An 11,439-nucleotide genomic window follows, 5' to 3' on the forward strand; every position below is an offset into this window, starting at 1 on the left:
CTGCGGATATTCTGTTTTGTGTCAATGTTACTTCATGTATGGAAACATGATCGCTCAGCACGCACCCTAGCAAGAATTGTATTACTTTTTCCTTTCCCTGAAAACTGATAGTTAATTAACCTCAGTCCATGCTACAATCAGGGACAAAAGTAGTTGACACACTTGTTTAAAACGGGTGCTTTTAACAAACATATAATTCATTTATCATTTCATTCCTTTTAAACGCCGTAAATCCGCCGACCCCCCGAATCAATGTTGTCTGAAGTAAAAAAAAGACTTGAGGGTCCAAAATTCAACATTGATTTTGGGGGCAAGGGGTTGGGGTAGACAGGGGAAGGGGATAAGTATATCCACTATGCAAAAAGGGGCCATTTTACAAAAGTGTGTCAACACTTTTGTCCCTGATTGTCTGAATGCAAAATTGTGCTACTGCACACAAGTTGAGCCGTGTATAACACTGATTTTAACTAAAATTAAAGGAATCAATGACATAATTATGTTATTGGTGGTGGGGGTGACATAGACTTATTCACGAACGAATTATAGGGCCAATTCGAATTACGCGATGACGTAATAAAAGGGCTGCGATATCCAGAATTAACGTCGATATGGTTTACAAGCTAAAAACTGACGCTGAAACTCGCGCCTATGTACAACTTTTGATGAATTTCAAGGGGGTGCGTACTGAAAATACTTTTAATAAAGTGGATATTTCTCGTTCTTCACTTTATCCTATCGTTAAGGCCCAAACAATCACGGATAGGGTAAGGATTGACACGTAGTAGGGATAGTCACTGGCCGGCCAAGGAAATATGGAGCGTTAGTGAGGAGCGGCCGTCACTGCGTTCAATATCGAAACTACGGAAAAGTGAAGGTTAATTCATGGCCAATTCAATAAAAAACTAAGGACAGCGTAGCAAACATTTCAAGTGTACAAGAAAACAATTACTTTCAATCCCACCTCGTGACACCCTGTGTGACATGATAACTTAACGCAAATAGCGTGACATAAGCGCATATGTCTGTGTATTTCGACTGCATTTCTCAAGCGAAACCCTGTGTTTTTGTGTATTGTCGGCAGAGAAAATGAAAAGAGAGCTTTGAAACGTGAACTGGTATTTGACTCTCAAAGAAAACGACAGCTCAAACTGAGGAAAACACTGCTTCCTTCGTGTTACAACGGTTAACCACGTTTCGGCAAACGGAAAGTAAGATTAGTCTGTTATGACCTCTTAATGTCGATATGTATTCTCGTGGTTAACCGTTGAAACTCCTTATTTGCACCACATCGCTGGAATTTTTCTCGCCAAGAATACGTATTGCGAAGCACTTTCTAGATAGCGGAATCTTCTTTTGCCTTTTGTGAGGAATTAGCGCATAAAAAAGGAAAATTTTCCAGCGCACGGCCGTCATCGATCACGTGTTATCCCGCTTTTCTTGTCATCAGGTGAACTTCTGGGCCAAAGTAATTGCTGTTTTGGCGATGATACAAACTGCTGTGTCTATTTTGAAAACAATTTCTTTGGCATTATGTGATTTACGAGCTGGGAAATGAAATAGTTGTCCGTCCAACATCAATAAACAATCATGCCACTGAATAAATGGCAGGCAGTCATGTAAAATCATTACAAAAGTACATTCCTAACCTCGACGCCTACCTACGCTAAAGGTTCGGATTAGTTAGGTTAGAAAAGGTTTCAAAAAAACACACACACACACACACACACACACACATCTATATATAGGGCACAGCACAAACAACTGGCCCATCATTTATGAGGTTCATAACCTGTATATTGTTCACGTCCTTTCACTAATGGCAAAGGTCAATGTCAAAAATATTGCATGTCCCCTCTGTTACTCTGCAGTACTTCATTCGCTGAAGTTAACCATTTACCAGAACAATTTTCATTGTACCTTAATTTTTCCATCCTTTTTCCACTACTGATAATACTTGTGAAAACATTACATCCGCAGCAACGGCATTGATCACAACACAAATCATTTCGTCTCGACCGGACAGGGTATAAGGAAAGCGCGCGGGGGTACAAGATTAAGTAATGACATACGCTTCGTACATTTTACTCTACGTATACTACAAATCAGGACGAAACTCTATAAATTGATGTTTAAAAACAAACAATTTGGCCCATAGAGTAACGTCATCGCACAAAAATTCAGCAGCGTCAAAAATCTAGCCGGAAAACACAGATACATATTTCAGACAATCAGGGACAAAAGTAGTTGACACACTTGTTTAAAACGGGTGCTTTTAACAAACATATAATTCATTTATCATTTCATTCCTTTTAAACGCCGTAAATCGCCCGACCCCCCGAATCAATGTTGTCTGAAGTAAAAAAAAGACTTGAGGGTCCAAAATTCAACATTGATTTTGGGGGCAAGGGGTTGGGGTAGACAGGGGAAGGGGATAAGTATATCCACTATGCAAAAAGGGGCCATTTTACAAAAGTGTGTCAACACTTTTGTCCCTGATTGTCTGAATGCAAAATTGTGCTACTGCACACAAGTTGAGCCGTGTATAACACTGATTTTAACTAAAATTAAAGGAATCAATGACATAATTATGTTATTGGTGGTGGGGGTGACATAGACTTATTCACGAACGAATTATAGGGCCAATTCGAATTACGCGATGACGTAATAAAAGGGCTGCGATATCCAGAATTAACGTCGATATGGTTTACAAGCTAAAAACTGACGCTGAAACTCGCGCCTATGTACAACTTTTGATGAATTTCAAGGGGGTGCGTACTGAAAATACTTTTAATAAAGTGGATATTTCTCGTTCTTCACTTTATCCTATCGTTAAGGCCCAAACAATCACGGATAGGGTAAGGATTGACACGTAGTAGGGATAGTCACTGGCCGGCCAAGGAAATATGGAGCGTTAGTGAGGAGCGGCCGTCACTGCGTTCAATATCGAAACTACGGAAAAGTGAAGGTTAATTCATGGCCAATTCAATAAAAAACTAAGGACAGCGTAGCAAACATTTCAAGTGTACAAGAAAACAATTACTTTCAATCCCACCTCGTGACACCCTGTGTGACATGATAACTTAACGCAAATAGCGTGACATAAGCGCATATGTCTGTGTATTTCGACTGCATTTCTCAAGCGAAACCCTGTGTTTTTGTGTATTGTCGGCAGAGAAAATGAAAAGAGAGCTTTGAAACGTGAACTGGTATTTGACTCTCAAAGAAAACGACAGCTCAAACTGAGGAAAACACTGCTTCCTTCGTGTTACAACGGTTAACCACGTTTCGGCAAACGGAAAGTAAGATTAGTCTGTTATGACCTCTTAATGTCGATATGTATTCTCGTGGTTAACCGTTGAAACTCCTTATTTGCACCACATCGCTGGAATTTTTCTCGCCAAGAATACGTATTGCGAAGCACTTTCTAGATAGCGGAATCTTCTTTTGCCTTTTGTGAGGAATTAGCGCATAAAAAAGGAAAATTTTCCAGCGCACGGCCGTCATCGATCACGTGTTATCCCGCTTTTCTTGTCATCAGGTGAACTTCTGGGCCAAAGTAATTGCTGTTTTGGCGATGATACAAACTGCTGTGTCTATTTTGAAAACAATTTCTTTGGCATTATGTGATTTACGAGCTGGGAAATGAAATAGTTGTCCGTCCAACATCAATAAACAATCATGCCACTGAATAAATGGCAGGCAGTCATGTAAAATCATTACAAAAGTACATTCCTAACCTCGACGCCTACCTACGCTAAAGGTTCGGATTAGTTAGGTTAGAAAAGGTTTCAAAAAAACACACACACACACACACACACACACACATCTATATATAGGGCACAGCACAAACAACTGGCCCATCATTTATGAGGTTCATAACCTGTATATTGTTCACGTCCTTTCACTAATGGCAAAGGTCAATGTCAAAAATATTGCATGTCCCCTCTGTTACTCTGCAGTACTTCATTCGCTGAAGTTAACCATTTACCAGAACAATTTTCATTGTACCTTAATTTTTCCATCCTTTTTCCACTACTGATAATACTTGTGAAAACATTACATCCGCAGCAACGGCATTGATCACAACACAAATCATTTCGTCTCGACCGGACAGGGTATCAGGAAAGCGCGCGGGGGTACAAGATTAAGTAATGACATACGCTTCGTACATTTTACTCTACGTATACTACAAATCAGGACGAAACTCTATAAATTGATGTTTAAAAACAAACAATTTGGCCCATAGAGTAACGTCATCGCACAAAAATTCAGCAGCGTCAAAAATCTAGCCGGAAAACACAGATACATATTTCAGACAATCAGGGACAAAAGTAGTTGACACACTTGTTTAAAACGGGTGCTTTTAACAAACATATAATTCATTTATCATTTCATTCCTTTTAAACGCCGTAAATCGCCCGACCCCCCGAATCAATGTTGTCTGAAGTAAAAAAAAGACTTGAGGGTCCAAAATTCAACATTGATTTTGGGGGCAAGGGGTTGGGGTAGACAGGGGAAGGGGATAAGTATATCCACTATGCAAAAAGGGGCCATTTTACAGAAGTGTGTCAACACTTTTGTCCCTCATTGTAGGTGTGAATGAAATATTAAAAACTTATTTAGAGCATGATCTGTATGATCCATACAGGCAACATGGATATTTTTTTTTTCAGATTCACATTGATCCCTATGGGGTGGCGAAAAGCAATCTTTTTCTTCAAACAAGTTTTAAAGCTGTTTAGAGAACGTCAGTGGACGATTTTGTAATAATCTGTAATACCCGTCTTCATTTGCAGTACGTAGTAGCTGTTCTAATTTGCATTCAGAAGGATCCTCAGTTACTTTCCTGTCATGTTCAGGGGTCTCCGTACCAATGAAAATAAAGCTAAAAAAGTTAACTGAAAACAGGTATAGCAAAAAGGAAACATAAATTCAAATAAACTATTGCAAAGCGATTTATTTCTGTGTCCCACATGATGAAAAAGTGACGCTAAAGATGTTGTCTTTACCATGATCTCCAACATTGGCATAATTCAGAGATATCTTCGGAAATTAATCGCTATGCTATGAGACGAAACTGCATTTCAAGACCTCATCATTTTCTTTAGATATAAGCCAGTTATGCATGTCGATAGCATATTTATTAAATGTTTTTATGGCCCTTCAAACTTTGTTTCAAAATATTTCCAAAATTCAGCTGAACCAGGAGTAAAGATTAGGTGTCCCAGTGTCCCAGCAAGAATTTATTACAACATTTTGTTGCTATTTTATCATCAAACAGACAAAGAAACATTTAGTATTAATGTATTATTGTCTTGATGCACATTTTTGTGATAACACAGCCCAATACAAATTATTATTTAATGACATTAATTAGCAAATTAAGACGATGTAAAGAACAAATAGGGCATTTTCACTCACGTGGCCAGCACCTATGCAAATTTATTGGAACAAAAGAGAGCGTTTACATAAGAAAAGAGTTCAGTGTCCCTGATATATATACAAGATGTTGGTTATATTCTACAGTTGATAAGAACTTCCTTTAACTGTTAAGAATGGAGACATGGTTTTGGATTCTTGGCTGGGTTCTTTCATTCCTGACCATCCTTGGAAATGGATTTACAATCTTCCTCGTTTGCAGCAGACGAAATCATCGCACCAAAACCAATGCGTTTGTGGTATCACTTGCGGTAGCGGATTTCTGTGTTGGTTTGAGCGTTATTCCCTCTCTGTTAGCTGGCGACATTACAAACACCTGCCACTGGCCTGATTATTGGTTATCGTGGGTGAATATTATAAGATTGTTGTTTAGTCACTCGTCTGCTGTAAACTTATGCGGCTTAGTACTGGATCGTTTTATTGCCATCGTCTATCCTCTAAAATATATTACTTTGATGACTCGCCGTCGAATTACCCAAGTTATTTTCTTCTCTTGGGCTCTACCAGTTAGTTACAATGTAGTAGACCTGTCGCAATTTGTAGGAAATATGTCGGCCTCAATTTAGACTAAAGTGAAGGTACATTTTTTTTTAATCACGGCTAAGGTCACGGTTAATTCCATCTGTTATTACTGACAGACCAGACTGGTTTAGTTGTAAAGAGAATAGTTTAGATCCAGCCAGATCAGAGCTATTTAGATTAAGATCGGTAATGTTGGAGTAACAAAATTGTTGTCTCAAATACCGCTCCTTTGTAGGAACAATAAACAAACGCGCCAAGGCTTTGCACGGGTCCATGTAGTTCAATTGGGCAACTGGAATTAACAACATTTCAACCGGAATTTTTGTTGTATTGAAAGTGCCCATTGGCTTTGAATTACAGCGGTTAAGACACGCAACTACCCTCATTTTCCTACCAACTGTGTTGTGACAGTTCGGTCAGATACCTACTGCGCATACGAAACACATAATTATTAGAAATTACCAAGTTTATGACAAAGTAGGACAATAAAAAGACTTCAGTCTAGTAACAATTTACATTTGCCAGTGAATAACTCAAAACCTCCTGACATATTTGCAAAGAGGATATTTTTCTTTTATCTGTAGTTAATAAGAACTTCTCTTAACTGCCGTAAGTACGGATGGAGACCTGGTTTTGGATTCTTGGATGGGTTCTTTCGTTTCTTGCCATCACTGGAAATGGATTTGTAATCTTCCTCGTCTGCAGCAGACGAAATCTCCGCACCAAAACCAACGCGTTTATTGTTTCACTTGCAGTAGCGGATTTCTGTGTTGGTTTGAGCATTATTCCTTCTTTGTTTGTATGCGACGTTACAAGCACCTGCTACTGGCCTCAGGCTTTTCCTTCATGGAAAGATGTCGTAAGGTGGCTGTTTAGCTACCTGTCTGTTTTAAACTTGTGTTCTCTGGTGCTCGACCGTTATATCGCCATCGTAAAGCCTTTTAAATACATAACTTTTATGACTCGATCTCGTGTTATTCAAGTGATAACTTCCTGTTGGATAGCGTCATTCACATTGGTTGCGTTCAAGACCGCACTTCGGCTTTGCTGTGAGACCCCTCTGACCAGTATCGTTGCAGTTGTGGTTTTAATGATTTCCATGGAAATCGTTCCATGCGTTCTGCAGATATTCTGTTTTGTGTCAATGTTACTTCATGTATGGAAACATGATCGCTCAGCACGCACCCTAGCAAAACAGTTACGTTTTAACCATGGGATATCTTTTTAAACCCATAACGAGACGTCTGCAGTAATAATGATGGGTATTGTGATAGGAGTGTTTGTTGTGTGCTACGGAATATATTTGCGTTGTAGTCTCGTCGTACTATCCGACACAAATGCATCATGTAAAGATGAACAATACAAAATTCCTGTATTGGTTTTAAACTCGGCCATTAACCCAATGTCTTATACTTTTTTCAAAAGAGACATAAAGAAAGACTTTAAAAGGCTTATCAGTCAGGTGGTTTAATTTAGGCGGAAAAGTAACCGAGTAGAGCCTTCCACTTGATCATTTTTGAAGGACATAGATCTTAATATTAGTTGGCAGAACTGCTTTTGATAGCAGATTGTGTCAGGCATCGCAGGCGGCAGTTTTGGGGCTGGCAATTCCCTGGCGATTTGTCTCAAATCATAGTTTGGAAGCACTGGTGTTTAAGGAGGGTACAAGAACCAAAGGACGATAAGAATACAATCCAAAAAGGACCTTCACTATCCGAAAACAGAGACGCCAATGAAAACGTCGCTGAAAAATAGACTTCGCGTCCTTTTTCGCCCTCATACCAAGTCGCCCAGTGAATTGAAAGTGCGGAACATGCGTTAGGTTCGAACTGAAGAGAGGAGACCGCGTCCGAGTTCAGAGGGATAGTAAATAAATCTATCGCCTTGTCGTTCCAGTTCTTAAGCCCGTCAACTAAAAAATATTGACTATTCCACGTTGTAGTTGTGTAGGGACAGTGGAGAAATGTAAAGAAAAGCGTGATGCACGTGCAGCCAGAGCTGTTGTTTTGCTCACTGAAGCCTATTGTGTTTTAGGCGTTCTTCTTGCCGTCGCCGTTGTAGTTTCGTAAGGTTCCTAGCAGTATATGTCAGTTGCTCTTGAAACGTCGATTCTGAAGTATCAAGCCCACGTCAACGATAGTGGTAGACGAAATTTCTAATTGAAATTTTTTGTTTCAAACCAAGGGAAAGTATTTCTTTTTCTTGGCTTTATTTTCCACATTAATTATTGTAATCAACTCTGTAAAGTAGTTTCCTAGAATTTAAACAAGCATGAAGTAAACGTTTTTGTTTTTGCACTGGAAAAGAATTGTATTACTTTTTCCTTTCCCTGAAAACTGATAGTTAATTAACCTCAGTCCATGCTAGGTGTGAATGAAATATTAAAAACTTATTTAGAGCATGATCTGTATGATCCATACAGGCAACATGGATATTTTTTTTTTCAGATTCCCATTGATCCCTATGGGGTGGCGAAAAGCAATCTTTTTCTTCAAACAAGTTTTAAAGCTGTTTAGAGAACGTCAGTGGACGATTTTGTAATAATTTGTAATACCTGTCTTCATTTGCAGTACGTAGTAGCTGTTCTAATTTGCATTCAGATGGATCCTAAGTTACTTTCCTGTCATGTTCAGGGGTCTCCGTACCAATGAAAATAAAGCTAAAAAAGTTAACTGAAAACAGGTATTGCAAAAAGGAAACATAAATTCAAATAAACTATTGCAAAGCGATTTATTTCTGTGTCCCACATGATGAAAACGTGACGCTAAAGATGTTGTCTTTACCATGATCTCCAACATTGGCATAATTCAGAGATATCTTCGGAAATTAATCACTATGCTATGAGACGAAACTGCATTTCAAGACCTCATCATTTTCTTTAGATATAAGCCAGTTATGCATGTCGATAGCATATTTATTAAATGTTTTTTATGGCCAAATATATATAAATGTTTTTATGGCCAAATATATAGATTTAGCCAGGGCTAAAAGCGAAGCTTCCATTTATAAATTTATGATTTAAATCAAACAATAAACTTGTAATCCACAAATCAATTAACTTAATGGCACATATGTGACTTTTTAGGGAAAGCTAAGGCTAAGTGATTTTAGAGTGAAAAAAATCTTTCATCGAATTGATAGCCGGTATATATACACCCAAAAAATAGCAATCATCGTCGATCACATTTTAGAGCCATAATAGGTCTTGATCACAGTATATTAGGCCTGGAAAACGAATTCATGGAAAAAAACAAATCAGGCCAAATTTTTTGCGTTCGACAAGTCTACTTAAAAAAATCTTGCCAACAACTCTGGGAGCGTGTAAACCAACATTTCATACTTTTTACGCATCACATCTGAGGTGAAACAGTAATATGAGGCGCTGTTTTTATCATACAGACCTCAGACAAAATGCAGTATTTCACAATTTTTCAAGACAAATTGCACTCATTCAATATCCAGAACCGTACGAGGCACGCGTGGGCTTTTAGCAAAACCGTTAAGAATTTGCAAAATCACCTATACGGCCAGCCGGTTGTCACTTTTGACAAGCGCCAAATTTTCAGTGAACATCAAAAGAGTTACGCTTCACAATAATAAAGAATTTATTGTTTATTTTTATTTTATTTTATGGTTTTATAACGATGTGCAAACGCGCGGCATTTTGAGTACTCCTGCAAGCGTTGTCTGTGAACGACTGAAAACAAACAGCAAAGCAATTGCAAGAGACTACTAACAATCAATAAAAGAAATGTAATTCGGTGAAACATTTACAGAGACGACAATTTTCATTCACGAAGACAAGTATTAAAGCGTCTCTAAAAATCCTGAGTCTTTACGCTTAAGCCTAAAGCTTTTAGCCGGCTTCCTGGTGTTTACTGTTTTCAGAGATGAACTCGAGGCAAGAAAATCGCTCAAACCTTTCTTTCTACAGCTAAAATTATAACCAAATACTCTTATTATTGTTTATTGTTTTGTTTGCCAAAAAATTATACAAATCAAATAAAATCTAATTACCTTAACTCTCATGGCGAGGAAGCCCAAGAGAAGCCACCGGGCTTATAAGGAATGGGCTCCCTCAGTTAGATAATTAGAAAAAAATATTATCATAATTACACACGGGAAAATCAATGGCAGAGCTACAGTAAATCTTAAAATAAGTATATTAGATAGTCGTACTAATCATAGTTCTAGGCTAAAAAAAGCGAAATGACAAAAAGAAAAAAAACAAAACAAAACAAAACAAAAGAAAATAAAAGAGCAAAGGAAGAAAAAAAATACATATATATATATATATATATATATTGACGGTCGACCTAACATCGACACTAGAAGATAAGGACAACGAAATCTTCAACAACAAATGGAAGCAAATTTTAAAAAATTGCTCACGAGAGCTTATGTCATGCCTCGTTGAGCACTATGAGAGGCAAATTACACTAAATGCGACCGTGATAGCGGACACTTACGAGTCGCTTGACAAGATAGAAGGCTGGACTGAGAGAGATAAACAACAATTAGAAGAGGAAGTTAAATCGATAATCGACGGTAAAGAGCAAAAGATAAAAGAAGCAAAACAAAAGAAGCTGGAAACAGCCCGCAAGAATAAGGAAACGGTGCAACCCCCCAGACGGGAGAATGAAACTTATGCAGACGTTTTGAAGAGACACATCCGCGAGAGATTGAACCCCAGTCGCTCTGAAAATACGGAGAGCACAAGACCAAATAAGGGAGCTGGCCAAGGGAGGGGCAACGTATCCTCTAGACGACAAAACACATGGGCCCTCTCACGCTATCCACAACAACCGAGGTATTTTGAACAGCGACAACGTTTTTTAAAATGGCGCCCACCCAACAGATCCAGATACAAAGACTAAACTACAAATTTCGTCGAAATAGATTTACCGATAACCAGACTTTGGAACGGAAAAGGACAACGACTAACGGAAATTGCAAAATAACCAAACGTAATGGATCATACAAAACAAAAGAAATTTTGAAGAGGCGGATAGTAAACTTATCTGATATTCAACTCACTCAATCAGAAACAGATCTACTTAAGAAAGGATTGAACTTTTGTCCCACACGTCCTCCTCCTACAATTGATAATATTAATAAGGATATTGATGCCTTTGCACGCAGACTGAGCCTCAGGGAATACCATACCCCAGAGAACATAGATGAAATAACCGACAATCCCAGCTACCAACCCACAATACTTGAAAAGCTGAACCACAGGGAGCAAAAGACATACTGTAGACCCTCACGAGAACCATATTTGAATACATATATTGAGAAGCTAAGACAAGAAATCACCGACAGAACAGTACATAATCGTCGTTTTCAACGCAACAATCTTAGTAAGCGTGAGCGATTAGCTTTGGATAGACTAAGTAATAATAGAGACATAATTATAAAACCCGCAGACAAGGGCGGAGCTACAGTTATTCTCAACACAACCGACTACCTACAGGAGGC

At 38.5% G+C, this 11,439-nt stretch overlaps 1 pseudogene; it reads left to right on the forward strand.

Moving 5' to 3' along the window:
• The first annotated feature begins 6,580 nt into the window (after positions 1 to 6,580).
• On the forward strand, positions 6,581 to 7,432 carry LOC140922445 (octopamine receptor beta-2R-like; annotated as a pseudogene).
• The last annotated feature ends 4,007 nt before the right edge of the window (positions 7,433 to 11,439 follow it).

This window comes from Porites lutea, chromosome 13 (assembly GCF_958299795.1).
Source record: "Porites lutea chromosome 13, jaPorLute2.1, whole genome shotgun sequence".
NCBI classification, from domain to species: Eukaryota; Metazoa; Cnidaria; class Anthozoa; order Scleractinia; family Poritidae; genus Porites; species Porites lutea.